This window comes from Haliotis rubra, unplaced genomic scaffold (assembly GCF_003918875.1).
Source record: "Haliotis rubra isolate DU_JTF1 unplaced genomic scaffold, ASM391887v1 Scf1076, whole genome shotgun sequence".
Classification (NCBI taxonomy): Eukaryota; Metazoa; Mollusca; class Gastropoda; order Lepetellida; family Haliotidae; genus Haliotis; species Haliotis rubra.
In genome coordinates this window covers 19,029-35,000 of record NW_025764977.1, presented here as the reverse complement: position 1 = coordinate 35,000, position 15,972 = coordinate 19,029, and the positions used below count along the sequence as shown (strand labels likewise).

The window sequence follows — 15,972 nt, the reverse complement described above, 5'->3', positions numbered from 1 at the left end:
CCGGTGTTGGCCTACATGAAACAGTTGCCCTTACCTTCCACGAAGAGGAAGTATCCCTTGGGGTTTTTCCTGAGTATCCGTATGGCCTTATCTGTCATTGCAGCTAAAGATGGCTCCTTGTTTGGATTCTGCTGCCTCTCAGCCTCAAACTGCATGTGGTCCTGGTTGAACAACCCTACAACAGCAATCACGTTACTATGATATTGCTGGAATATTGCTAAAAGTGACGTTTAACCACACACACCCATTCACCTCCTGACATCCTTTTTATGTACGACCACCCAAACCTGTAGCAGAACACCCACATCTTAACTCACAATGGCCATGAATATTAACTACGGTCATATGATCGGATATTGAGCATTATATATCAAAAGTTTCATTTCATGGGGGTCGGTTGACAGACTTGTGGTTAAAGCGTTCGCTCGTCACACCGAAGACCCGGGCTCGATTCCCCACATGGGTACAATGTGTGAAGCCCTTTTCTCGTGTCACCCGCCGTGATATTGCTGTAATATTGCTAAAAACGGCGTAAAACCTCAAACACTCACTGACTCATTCACTCATTCATTCAATCAATAAACCTAACCTATTTATTACTCATTTATGGCAAAAATGTACACCCGCCTGGATCGGTTGACCAGGTCAACATGAATACATTAATGTCAGTCGGCCAGTGGCCATCCTATGTCATGCTGACCCAGATAACTGTCATGTCCGTGCGCTTGTCTGTTTCATAATCGTAACCCACTGCATTCGTGTCCAACTCGTGTTATACCGGGACAAGCCGAATAGCAGAGTTTACGGAAAGGGGCGAGTGGTGACGAATGGCCGAATGATGCTTCTTGGAGGTTACGGAAAGGAGCGAGTGGTGACGAATGTTTCCGTGAAAGTTCATTCGGCTGGTTTCGGTTAGTCCAAGCGCATCAGCGGGCAAGTTCAAGGCTGGTTGTCGCGACACACAGAATATCAATCTGCTTGGAAGGTAACAGTCACATTAAATTGTGTGATCAACTAAAGAATATAACAGGTGTCGCCATTCAGCTAAAGATCAGTGTGAAATGTGATATACCCAGGTGTTTATTTGGCGTGTTTATGTTTACTTTAACACTGTTGCATGACCCGTCTGGTATAAACAAAACAAGTCATAATACTGACACGTTTCGACCATGCTAGCTGTACGATACATTGCACAGTCAACGACTTTTGCTGTGTTTTAAAGACGCCCTGACACAATGTGTTCAATAAGGCAGAATAAGTATCGGAAGGTGAAAATCTTGGGCGCAATGTGGGAAACCGGAGCCACTGACAGTTAGCTTTGCACGCAGGTCTCGTGCGGAATGTGCCCACGTGCAGTGCGTGCTGTACGATTCCCTACAACCGTGCTTCTGTCAGACGACAATTGCCGCTGTGCGGATTATCTCAGACATACAGAGCAACTTGTTACAGATTCCGAAATCTGTGGACGGTGGGGTAGCCCAGTAGTTAAAGCGTCCGCTCGTCACGCCGCATACCCGTGTTCGATTCCACATGGGTACACTGTTAAGCCCACGTCTGGTGTCCCACGCCGTGATATTGCTGGAATATTGCTAGAAGAGGCGTAAAACCATACTCACTCACTCACTCACTCACTCACTGAATACTGGCATCTGTATATAAATTCCGCCAATTCAACAGAAATGAATATTGTTTTGCATAATATTGTTCTATGAATAATCATCCGCGATTATGGCGGATATTATACAAAACTGCGACAAACCCACAACAAATTCGGAGCTCGACAATCAAATGTGTTCAAAACACCCGTATCGCTCAGCCATTTCTTTCCTTATTCCTGTAAGCGCGATCTCCCGTTATTCAATCAGTTTCCAAATGACGGGACAAGCTGTTATGACCGAATGGCCTTCATTCTTCAGCTCTCATTCGCCGTCAGTTATCAGCTTGTATATTTTGATTTCTTGATATATTTCAGTATAATATCCGCGTAAATTTGCAATAAGAGGTGATAAATACAGCCACGAGCATAACAATATATCACTTATGAACTATTATCTTAAATATTGCGCTTACATTTCACTTCATTGGGATATTGGCGCTACAACAAATCAGTATATTCAATATATCATCAAACATCGAAGGTAGATATCCTAAAGCGTTTATGACTTGAAATGGGTTTGAAATAAAGGGATTGTGTTTATGCATTTGTCTTTGTGCTATATACGCCGTGTCACAGGTAACACAACCTCATTATTCCGAGGGGCGGTGGGGTAGCCTAATGGTTAAAGCGTTGGCTCGTCACGCCGAAGACCCGGGTTCGAATCCCTACATGGGTACAATGTGTGAAGCCCATTTCTGGTGTCCCCCGCCGTGATGTTGCTGGAATATTGCTAAAAGCGGCGTAAAATCAAACTCAGTCAGTCAGTCAGTCATTAATCCGAACCCTCACATTTCTAATCCTGAATATTTCCTTCTAATGTCAGATCTCTTTTTCACAATATCGCCATCAATGATGACAGAATTGGTTCATGGGGGGAAATAATTAAATCTAAAAGCTTTAGACAGCTAAACTGGTTGACTGGTTGATAATGTGTGTATAGATGTGTAGTTAAACATGCTACTTGATTGTTGAATCCGTTAATCCTCACATTTGATCTATTGGTAGCACGTTTATGAGCATGACTTTTGATTGCGCGAATAAAGTTTTCAGTTGCAAGAACCAGCTTTGACAGTTCGAGACAAAAGGGTTAGTTTGTACTTATAATGGCTTTTGGGGACCCTAAAATGAGCTCGAAACAACCACTATTCGACACATCCAGTACGAGACATCAGCGTAGCAATAATGATAAATATAAGGAAATCGGCAAGGACCGAGAGATGAGTTTGACACAACCGAGAATTCGTCTCAACCGATTTCGAGACATAGGGGTTCGAATGTGCTTTAACTGGTCTTGTTTTAACAAATACTAACCTGTATTTGGACTTATTATCTTTATAGTTATGTATCGTTTTTATTGCCTATGCAAGGGGTGTGGGATCACATTTTAGGTTAATAAATGTCAGGGAACTTTGAAGAAGTTAATCTACACTCAACTGACATATTTTTCTTAAAACCATAAGTTTAGAAGAGGTTTCGTTTTTTTTTATGAACCAGCAATGTGCGAGTGCTTCTGTTATGTTTATTACTTTTGAAAATAAACAAAGAAACTGATCGTTTTTGTCTGAAGAATTTCTGGCCTTCAGGCGCCAATATGAAATCCTTCTGGAGGGGAACGAGTCGCTATTCAGATGTTCTGGAATATCATGAGTTGGTCATGAATGGTCGCAGAATAACACGAGGTGGTTACGAATGGTCCCGCTAACACGAATGGGCCACGAATGGCGTTATTCTGGAACCCGTCGCTCCACTTTCGTGGCCGTTTTGGGACTGGGTTGCGTCTCAGCGCAAATGGGCTTAGCTAAAATAATTGTCGTGGGACAACTTTTAACATGTCTGCACATACATTTGTACATATTTTAACCACACACGCTATCTAAAGCACTCTGGACTTAAATTCAGATACAGGACAAGACATATATATGATAATAAAGTATTACTGAAGCACGTCAGGCGCGGAATCTGATTGGTTTAGGGACGGTGGGGTAGCCTTTTGGTTAAAGCGTTCGCTGGTCACGCCGAAGACCCGGGTTCGATTCCTAACCTGGGTACAATGTGTGAAGCACATTCTGGTAGGCCGGAATGTTGCTGGAACATTACTAAAAGATACGTAAAACCAAACTGGCACACACACTGACTGGTTTGTGGTAATTTATAGGGGTGGGCGATAATACCGGTTAACCGGTATATTGCAATTCGAACTTCACAATACGATATATTACGGTACACTTTTCGCGAACCGGTTCACCCGATACGATCGGCAATTTCCGTAATGTAGTACAAAATACTACTAACATCCATTCGTGACCCACTCGTGTTATTCCGGGACAAGCCGTCTTGGAGGTTACGGAAAGGGGCGAGTGGTGACGAATGCTAACATTTGTGTTTCCTCTATATTATTATCCTTGAATAGTTTGGAGAATGTTTGTTAGTCATATAATTGCAGTTGCGTGACTTTAAACCATATAGATAAAAAGAAAATAGATTGGCACGGCACTCGTAGGGATAAACAAAACGCCACTGCATACGCTTTTTCTCCAGTTCCAAAGCGTTCTCCAAGTCCTCAATTCTGGAAACATTTACAATTGATCTCTTGTACAAACGCATCTGAGTTCTGACAATGGCCAGTGGCATTGTTTCAAAAGAAAGGAAGCAATGTGAACATTACACATTCACAATATATTGCAATACATATTGCAATACGCCAACACATGTCCCAATATATAGCAATACGAAAACAATTTCAATACCTAACCCTAGTAATTTAACACACAGCTTCCTTCGACAGAGGGTGTTGATGTATTGGGACAACTCCTCCAACAGGATACAGTCAGTGTGGAGGAGGGTCAGGGTCATTTGCAGCTGGCACAGGCTATGCAAGAGTCGTGATATTGACCGCGCGTGTTCACGTCGAACGACCACAGTTCGATTGGTATGTTTGCTTCTATGAATCAACTACAGGTTATTTTTTCTTTTGCGTTTAGATTTGCCATTTGATTATTCCTTTAGGGTCAATATACAGATGGTAATTTAAATTTGGGTTTGGGTGAGTATCTTTGCTATGGGTAATGGTAACATTACTTTAAAAAATAGGGGCTGTTGCGATACATTTTTCCATGTGTATATACACACATACCACACCCCATCACAACACAACATTATCACACAGATACTACATGACACCACAACACAACACAGACAAACCACCACACACCACAGACAAGCCACACCACACCGCACCACACACATACCACACCACATCACACACATACCACATCACATCACACACATACATCACACACATACCACACCCACCGCATCACACACATACCACACCACATCATACACATACCACAACACATCACACACATACCACAACACATCACACCACATCACACCGCATCACACACATACAAGAACACATCACACATACCACATCACACACATACCACACCACATCACACACATACCATACAACTTCACATACATAACACACAACATCACACTCATACCACACCCACCGCATCACACACATACCACACCACATCACACACATACCACAACACATCACACACATACCACAACACATCACACACATACCACATCACATCACACACATACACACACACATACCACACGCATCACACATACCACATCACACACATACCACAATACATCACACACATACCACAACACATCACACACATACCACAACACATCACACACATACCACATCACATCACACACATACCACAACACATCACACACATACCACAACACATCACACACATACCACAACACATCACACACATACCACAACACATCACACACATACCACAACACATCACACACATACCACAACACATCACACACATACCACAACACATCACACACATACCACAACACATCACACACATACCACAACACATCACACACATACCACAACATACCAGCACACACACAACACACACCATAATACACCACATCACACACATACCACAACACATCACACACATACCACAACACATCACACACATACCACCACAACACAGCACACACATACCACACCACATCACATAACATACCACAACACATCACACACACACATATCAAACACATCACACACATACCACACCACATCACACACATACCACACCACACACATCACACACATACCACAACACATCACACACATACCACAACACATCACACACATACCACAACACACACATACACAATAAATCACACACATACCACAACACATACCACAACAAATCACACACATACTACAACACACACATGCAACACCACACCGCATCACACACATACCACAATAAATCACACACATACCACACCGCATCACACACATACCACAATAAATCACACACATACCACACCGCATCACACACATACCACAATACATCACACACATACCACACCACATCACACACATACCACACCACATCACACACATACCACACCACATCACACACATACCACACCACATCACACACATGCCACACCAAATCACACACATACCACACCGCATCACACACATACCACACCGCATCACACACATACCACAATAAATCACACACATACCACAACACAACACACACATACCACAACACATCACACACATACCACAACACACAGACACCACTCCACAACACATGCACACTTACTCTATTATTTACAGACCGGTGCCATTTATCTGGTCTTCGTAAGAGGCGACTAACGGGATCATGTGGTCAGGCTCGCTTACTTGGTTGACCCATGTCATCGTATCCCAGTTACGTAGATCGATGAACATGTTGTTGATCACTGGATTGTCTGGTCCAGTCTCGATTATTTACAGACCGCCGCCATATAGCCGAAATATTGCTGAGTGCGGCGCAAACTAAAACTCAACTCACATGCACATGCTATACGGACCACATCACATCACACACGCCAGACCATACCACACAACACACAAAGCTGTGTTAAATCCGATCATCGGACTCATTACTTCTTCTGCCTTTTTAATCTATCGGATTTACTTCTGTTTTTTCAGTTCATCCCACAGAAGACTGAACTTTCAAAATGGGTATTGGAGGCTTATGGACCTACTGCAAAGACAACCTTCATTCTTGTGGACAGAGAGTTGACTTGGTCCAAGTTGCCACGCAACGTGGTGGAATTATTCTCCTGGTGACAATCACTGGATTGTCTGGTCCAAACTCGATTTGTTTACAAACATCGTACAGTTGAAAAACTGCTGAAACAAATATATACTCATAATATAGTCACAACTGTACAATTGACTCTTGACAATTGAGATTTCTTATGGATGTGGAAAGGGTTTTGTCGCTTCTATTGTCTTGTATGGACTAGTGCGTTTACAAACCCGCGTCATATTGCTGAATAAAGGGCAGTGCCAGGTAATTTTATGGATAATGAGGGGACGTTTACGCCGCGTTTAACAGTATTTCCGTAATAGTACGACATGTCCTCACTAACTCACTCACTCACTCTCCAACTCACTCACTCACCAACTCATCCATTCTGCACATTTGCCAAGAAGATGTGCAGGGGAACCTTCAACACTTTGAGCGATTTATCACCCATCAAAGAGATGTTAAAGTAGAGAAAGGTTACAAGAGAGAAAACTTCCTGTATATCTGAACAATATTTTACTAATCGCGGTTCCCATGTAAGGGTGGCAGTAGAAAAGGCTCCCTGTATTTGTGAACAATGTTTTACTAATCGTTGTGTATCGCTGTTTATCAGAACCCATTTTTCTCTTCAGCCAACAAGTCCTGGTTTGAGCGCTATGGAAGGAGAACAAGCTTTCTGTGCCACATCCTGCGTTACTTCCTGCTGCTCAACTGGAAGCACAATTTGCTCATCACTGAAAATGAGTTCTGTGCACTGTTCGTCGTGGTGTTTGGCTCCAAAGACGAGAGATGGCACCAGGGACTTCGTATAAAACCTTCCCCGCGATGTGTCGTTTGTTTCACAGAAAATCAATGTCATCATAGTCTAGATACAATACCTGTTACAAGAATAAATACTCATGGAAAAGAAATAAAATAATTATGTTAAAATTATTTATGAAAAATAATATTTAAAAATTTAAACGTCAAACTCTGTTTAATAAAGATATGTGGCCATTCTTCACCTCCTATGAACTTTGTTCAAGTAAACGCATGTTTAATTAGCGGTGTTATATTGGAAAACGCAGAAATGCGGGTTCATTTTTATTGCTTTAAAAGACATTGACGGGTTACATTCCTCGCAGGTTGAACTCAAGTTAATAAATCATACCTTACATTCTTGAGCATGAGCATGTGTCTGATACCAGGTGTTCTTGAAACAGTATTCTGCTCTACCGGTAACACGCATCTCATAATAGCTGTTTGTGCGAAAGGTCAGAATGTATATCACTGTGGAATGTCTCGAAGAATAGGTTAGAAGCCGGTAGGAATTGGATGTTTCATAATAGCTGTTTGTGCGAAAGGTCAGAATGTGTATCACTGTGGAATGTCTTGAAGAATAGTGTTAGAAGCTGGTAGGAATTGGATGTTTCATAATAGCTGTTTGTGCGAAAGGTCGGAATGTGTATCACTGTGGAATGTCTTGAAGAATAGTGTTAGAAGCTGGCAGGAATTGGATGTTTCATAATAGCTGTTTGTGCGAAAGGTCAGAATGTGTATCACTGTGGAATGTCTTGAAGAATAGTGTTAGAAGCTGGCAGGAATGGGATGTTTCATAATAGCTGTTTGTGCAAAAGGTCAGAATATGTATCACTGTGGAATGTCTTGAAGAATAGTGTTAGAAGCTGGCAGGAATGGGATGTTTCATAATAGCTGTTTGTGCGAAAGGTCAGAATGTGTATCACTGTGGTATGTCTTGAAGAATAGTGTTAGAAGCTGGTAGGAATTGGATGTTTCATAATAGCTGTTTGTGCGAAAGGTCAAAATGTGTATCACTCTTGAATGTCTTGAAGATTAGTGTTAGAAGCTGGTAGGAATTAGATGTTTCATAATAGCTGTTTGTGGGAAGGTCAGAATATGTATCACTGTTGAATGTCTTGAAGAATAGTGTTAGAAGCTGGCAGGAATTGGATGTTTCATAATAGCTGTTTGTGCGAAAGGTCAGAATATGTATCACTGTGGAATGTCTTGAAAGAGGCATGCACTGTTCTCGAAACAAAATAGTATAACAGCTGAGGGGAATTGGGTGTTTCATAACAACTGTTTGTGCGAATGGCCAGAATATTTATCGCTGTTGAATGTCTTGAAAGAGGCATTCATTGTTCATGCAAGAAGAATAGCATAACTGCCGACGGGAATTTGGTGTTTCCAAACAGCTGTCCACATACACATATCAACACAATCACGCGAGACTGAAAACCATATGTAGGCAACAGTTGGGCTCTGGGGTATAGTTTGTTATTATTCAAGATATGCGATCTGAAAAGTCAGATAAGTATATATGTATCAGATTTATTACCTGTACCTGTATAGGTTGAAGGATATATTAATATATGTTTGAAATGCGATCAACCAATTGGCCTTTCTGGGCCAAATTATCAGTAGTATGGAAACTACTTGGAATATGAGATGAAAAACATGTACAGCGTTGGGGGTACAGACTCCCGACTCCCAGTGTTTAACATATGGAATCTGTGGGGTTTGGTACTCTCCAAAACAAGTGATCTTCTCTAAGACTAATCCATACTAAATATAACATTTACTCCAAAATAGAAGCGACAAAACGCTTTCCACACCCAAAACAAATCTCTGCTAAAAGTAGAGTCCATTGTGCCATTCTGATTATATCCTGTGTATGTATTTGTTTCCGTAGGATTACAGCTGTGCGATCCATCCATGTGTGTTTGGCAGTTCTCTGCATATAAACCTTGGTGATGCTATACGACAAGTTTAAGAAAACTGTTCTTTGTCTCAAACATCTTGTGCTCTCATCAGTCGATCCCGTTGTCGTATATTAATCTTGACCAGTGAAGGCAAGACACATTCCACAACAATCTCAGCTTGTGCAACTGACCACAACAAAGGGACACTTTCTGTTATTTTTATAAATATTGGGTCATCGTTAATAATACATTGCAGTAGTGCTTTGTATAAACCACAGTCGTGAAAGTTTCAAACCTCTAATTTGAGTAACCCCCATGGAATCAATTTGTTCAGCCACATATAACCACTATGTGTTTCAGTGATTCAGGATGGTTCTTGGCAGTCTCATACTGTACCATACAAAATATAGCACTTGTCACCCAGCCTGGCACTTAGATAAATAGAGATTATTAACCGAGTGTGTTTCCGTATCATTAATATCATATATTAGGACTAAAAATTGTATTATGCGAGCCTTTGTTACATGATCACACAATCCACACCGACCAATCAGCGCCTTGGTCTGTCACGCACATCTCTCGTGATTACAGTCCATTTCAAATCATCCGCACATGCATTCTGACGACAACACAAAGTCGGGTCTATAAGCTGTTTCACATATCATAGCTCGTGAGTCGTTAATACATATTAAAAATGTGGTGTTAATAACACTGAGCGAAAAATAATCTGAATGGTTTGGTTATCAAATTGTCCATCGAAGGATCATTTTGCGTTGTTTGAACAGAAAAGGACACAAAACCCCGAAAAAGAAGCTTGATAGCAAATAAAGGTGATTCATGGGCCATGCCCATGATTTATGTTTGTGCCAACCTATGCTAAACCTAAAGAAAGGAAACTGAGATCCACAGCTGGGCACGTCCCACAATAGCATCTTAGTGGTATTGTAACAGGTATTGTGACTGTTTTTCCTAGCCAAAACTGTGATTTTTTATCATGTTTATCCGTGACTTTCTTTCCGATCACCGCCAATATACCAGCGCCATAGGCTGGGCCCGGTGAAACATGGCTTCACAAAATTTGCCTGCAAAATAACGAACTATTTGCAGACATCTTGGACAATAGTGCTATTGAAAACACCGCAATTTTCATTGATATTATTTGCCGATCGAGGCCAGAGTTCCTGTAAAATACAGTGTGTTCAGTACAGACTTTGAATATCCGAACATCGTTCCTAAACTAAATTCGTCGAACCAGTAGTTTGAAAAAAAGCTAAAGAAATCGAGGTTTATAGAATCGGGTGTGTTATATGTCATGCCAACAATAAGGGTGAAATAATAACCGCCAAGCTCGTGGTTCGCTGTGATAACCACCTCGAGGAAACCGAGAGGTGGTTATCGAAGCGAATCACGAGCTTAAGGTTGTTATTTCACATATACCACAAGGTCAAAAACATTCTTATTCTAGTTGTAATATTATTAACTGTAATGTGCAGATATTATAATAAAATAGAAAAATGAATGGTTTAGTATTTATTTATGGAAGATGTTTCCAATAAAAACATTGAGGTAGAGGCATAGGGCTGTCAACCCCGATCTGCCAAGGGAAGAGTTCTTCTCGAGGTGCGATACCGGGAATAAGGTGAGGCGAAGCCGAGCCTTGTTCCCGGTATGGAACCGAGAGTTGGTCAGATAACACACACGCACACGTTCAGGTGCAACGCAGCACAGCCAGGGGAGATGACCCCAGCTAGTCAAGCGCTGTTCCATCAGCCGTTTGTCATCCCCCGGTGTGAAGCGTGAAAATAGCACAATACTACATGATGGTTTCTTACTAAACAACTTTTACCGTGAGCAATAAAAAAACTTCCAATTTCAGATCCTGTTGGATACAGAGGTTTCAGGACCATGTGTCTTACTTATGTTTTCTGCACTTTTCCAAATTTCGAGTTATTTAATCATTTGTCGTTCTCATTCGAACACCAAACGGACTATAAGTGTGCGAAATACGTTCCTGCACCAGAATCTCGTGCAAATCGAGCTCTAAACAATCACGTGCTATGTAAAACCACGTGATTGAAACTGCCATTACAGCAAATGAATTGCGACAAGGAGATGTCTTGACTTCTCAGCGAGCTGCGACGACTCTGTTCCAGGCCAGAGTGGATTTTGAAGCAAACTGGTCTTCTGGTAAATATCGTGCCCTACATAGCATTTGTCTATATCTGTATTTGTACTCAGAAAAGCTATACTCATTACCGCCTATCTAGCGGTTCCTTTTTCGAAAATATTAGGATATTGGTAGTAATATTAAGCAAGTTAAATTCACAGATAATGAAGTAATGTAAATTAAGTTGAATTGCCTGTGAGGTGAGGTGAAATTGGGTTTAACGTCGTTCTTGAGAATATTTCGCTCATATGACGACGTGCATGCGTGTGTAAGTGTATGTGCGGCTGCTTGTACTAGCCCAGACTGAAGCTGGTTTTATAGTGCTAGCCCACTGAGATACTAGCCGCAGTGAAGCATGAATACCCCACTCAGACACATTATACTGACTCCGAGCCGACCAGTTTTTTATGAAAAGAAACCTACCCTAAACCCTAAACCTAATCCTAAACCCTACCCCTAAACCCTACCCCTAATCCTAAACCCTACCCCGTCGAAATAATCCTAATAGAATACATTTCAAGCATGGGTAACGGTTTAAAAAGATAACACTTTATATATAAAGTGGCCCCTCAACCCCCGCCTGCTTTTCACGTACAAAATTGCTGACCACGCCCTCCCCAGTCTTCATCTCTTCTTTCTCCCCTCCTAATTTGCGAATTTATCTGATTGTTCAATAGTACCATTGATTTTAATCAACTGTTGCAGGTGTACGGGCGTACAAGAGAGTAAATGAGAACCAATTAAGATGGTCAGCAGCATTCTCACCAGTAAGAAGCCAAAAATCGAGGAAGTACGATGCAAAACGGAACACAAGGCTTCAACTCCAGATGGTATGTTTTCTTTCTCCCAGTGGAAACATAATTTTAGGGAAAAATTTAAAACGTTCTCATCACTAACTCTTCTAATGAAATTTAACGTTATTGGTCAGGGGAAAATGGACTGCTCTCATAGGCCACAGGCGCCCACTGACCGAACTGTCATTCCATTGGTCAAGAGTTTGTACTAACCCCAAATGTATTGGTATTTGAGATTTTCATGAAAAATATGGTTGATACTGATAAATGCAATTTGTTGGTAAACGTTATGTTCACGTTCTGGGAATGTATCATCAAATTAATCATTGTTGTAACTCAAATTTGTAATTTATCTATGAGTATCCTGTATAAACATCTATTTCATTTTTCAGATGATTCAAGTGACCCTGAGGAGAATGGAAAAGGGGGAAGGAGGTCCTGCCGGTTCCAATTTATTAACGGCAGTGTGCAGATATTGTCAAAAAATACATCATTTTGAATGGTTCTGTATTTGTTTATTTATTGAAGATGTTTCCAACAAAAACATTGAGGTGGAGGCATAGGGTTGTCAGACCCGATCTGCCAAGGGAAAAGTTCTTCTCGAGGTGCGATACCGGGAATAAGGTGAGGCGAAGCCGAGCCTTGTTCCCGGTATCGCACCGAGAGTTGGTCAGATAACTGCCCTTGGGGGTTATATGGTAACCAACCTCTGGGGAAGGTTGGTTATCTGATAATTTTCACAAAAATTAATAACCCCAGATATTGACCGGATAATCAACCCACGTGGTATATAGGGTGTTCATTACCTGTGGTCCAGTGTAACTTTTCACACCGACAGCCCGCTTATAATCCGGAACAAACGATTCGATCCCATCTCGCCTTAAAAGGCAACTGTTTTAGTTGTTTCGAATTTCATATTTATGACTGCAACTAATTAATGTTGTTTGTGGACAACTGCGGCATAAACCAATTTCTGAACCAAATCAGGAACGTCTGATCTTCCCCTACAACGTCATCTTTAAGATTAATAGACCCATCCAGTCCCGGCCGATAAGCCCCGCCCACTTCGTGTTTGACGTTAGAGAGAACAACCACTGACTAAATCACAATGGCGTCACCGCCGGCGAAACGTAAGTGATTGTGAACGTTGCATTGATGATTTATGCTTGTGGTACTTTGGTATCCGACCTTTGTGAATGATATTTAAAGACGCAAGTTATAGGTATGTGATTTTTAATATATTTTAGTTGGCCGATTGCAATTGGCGAGTGAAAATGAGTTACATGCCCGATGAAAAATCGTCTCAGCCAGCTGCTGAGAGTAGGAAGCGTATTTTCTTTCGAATCAATTAATCTATCGGGCAATTCAACTCCGTCAAAGATATCAGCAGGGGAAGGATAACTGAATTTTGTTGTTTGGATTTTTTTCCCCAAAAATACCCATCATAATTTTATAAAAACCGTGAAAACTTCCACATGTTCATGTTGCAGATCGTTTCGGTATCTATAAATAGATTGTCAACGTTGCGCGTGGCGCCTTTACTTAGTTATCCGTTGGCGTTGTTCAAATTTAGTTAAATAATCTGAAAACTACTACTTCGTGTAATATATTTGTCTGTATATAATTAATGTAAAATCACAGCATAACTAATTTGATCTTATTTGGAAATCTGGAAAATACCACTGGCCTTGTTAACAGTATGTTTTCATGGATGTATCTGGACATACCCAGAAGCAAATATTCAGCAGCAATTCTCAGTAAAAATGTCCCTCTTCAAAATATGTACACCATCCTAAAATGACACTGAATATAAGGAAATCCATTAATTTTTTAAATGATCCTTTACATTTTATTTTTCTATTCAATGTATGTAGTTTGTTGTGGAATCCTAACTTACATACACACTTTTACTTCCACAATACTGGACTTGTACAGTATGTCACAGCACCGGAACACAAAGAAGATCCAAGATACAGTCTGCACCTTTAATACCCACGTGGTCAACGTATGGGTAGTTGCATACTAATCTCATACGTCACACGAGTGTCGTATCGCGTTGACCTGTGTCGTAACCACTTGACCTGAGATTCTAACGATTTGATTGTATAACCGATGACCTCTCAATTAGGTCACATACTGACGTAACTATTGTTTCATTCATAACAAACACGTGAATTCATTCATTCTACAACTTAAATGCATTGTGGGAATGTAAACATTGCGTACGTTGCCGTGTCGCTGTTTAATTGTGAGTCGAACTGAGATATTATATCCGTCGAAAAACATAAACGCAATGTTTCCACCAGTGATGTTAGCCGAATGACGCAACTGCAAACCAAGTAAAAGGGTGCTACGGAGTAGTTTACTGTAGGAGGCTGTACGAGGCGATGACAACTGACATGCATCCTGACGTCGGTTACCAAGGCAGTGACGTCATTACAGTGCGACGTCATGCAAATATTGTACTACAGTACAAAACTCTTCCGCAACCTCTTTATGAAACCTGTTTCGGTTTGAAACCAAAAAATAACAAAAATACGCTATTTTGTCAATTTAATGCATAAGAAGTGGGTAATAAATAAAATACCACGACGAGGTTCATTACACGTACACGATTATACGAAACTCGTGACCTCCCTATGTTATCTGACCTCGCTTTCGATTAGTCAGATACCATAGGAAGGACACTCGTTTCGTATAATTCGTATGTAATGAGACCTCGTGTAGTATTCTCTATTTATTACCCACGTGGTCAACGTATGGGTAGTTGCATACTAATCTCATACGTCACACGAGTGTCGTATCGCGTTGACCTGTGTCGTAACCACTTGACCTGAGATTCTAACGATTTGATTGTATAACCGATGACCTCTCAATTAGGTCACATACTGACGTAACTATTGTTTCATTCATAACAAACACGTGAATTCATTCATTCTACAACTTAAATGCATTGTGGGAATGTAAACATTGCGAACGTTGCCGTGTCGCTGTTTAATTGTGAGTCGAACTGAGACATTATATCCGTCGAAAAACATAAACGCAATGTTTCCACCAGTGATGTTAGCCGAATGAAGCAACTGCAAACCAAGTAAAGGGGTGCTACGGAGTAGTTTACTGTAGGAGGCTGTACGAGGCGATGACAACTGACATGCATCCTGACGTCGGTTACCAAGGCAGTGACGTCATTACAGTGTGACGTCATGCAAATATTTTTACTACAGTTCAAAACTCTTCCGCAACCTCTTTATGAAACCGGTTTCGGTTTGAAACCAAACAATAACAAAAATACGCTATTTTGTCAATTTAATGCATGTAAGACGTGGGTTATAAATAAAATACCACACTCGGTCTCATTACATACGAATTATACGAAACTCGTGACCTTCCTATGTTATCTGACCTCGCTTTCGCCTACACAACAATAGATGGCACTTGTATAGTAAAGGCCTGTGTGTTATGAATAATAATGAAAACAAACACATTTGCATCACAT

The 15,972-nt window shown here is 41.0% G+C and overlaps 1 protein-coding gene and 1 long non-coding RNA gene across 2 annotated transcripts in view; one reads left to right on the top strand and one right to left on the bottom strand.

The window, feature by feature from the left end:
• Positions 1 to 13,321, bottom strand: part of LOC124280291 — a 59,742-nt gene extending 46,421 nt beyond the window's left edge. Inside the window, exon 1 of the mRNA XM_046716205.1 lies at positions 13,283 to 13,321. The gene's annotated coding sequence lies outside the window, so the exon portion shown is untranslated. The remainder of the gene's footprint in view (positions 1 to 13,282) is intronic.
• Positions 862 to 7,813, top strand: LOC124280307. The gene is made up of 2 exons (XR_006899646.1): positions 862 to 985; positions 7,446 to 7,813. It is a non-coding gene; the product is annotated as an uncharacterized LOC124280307 (long non-coding RNA).
• Positions 13,322 to 15,972: the final 2,651 nt, after the last annotated feature.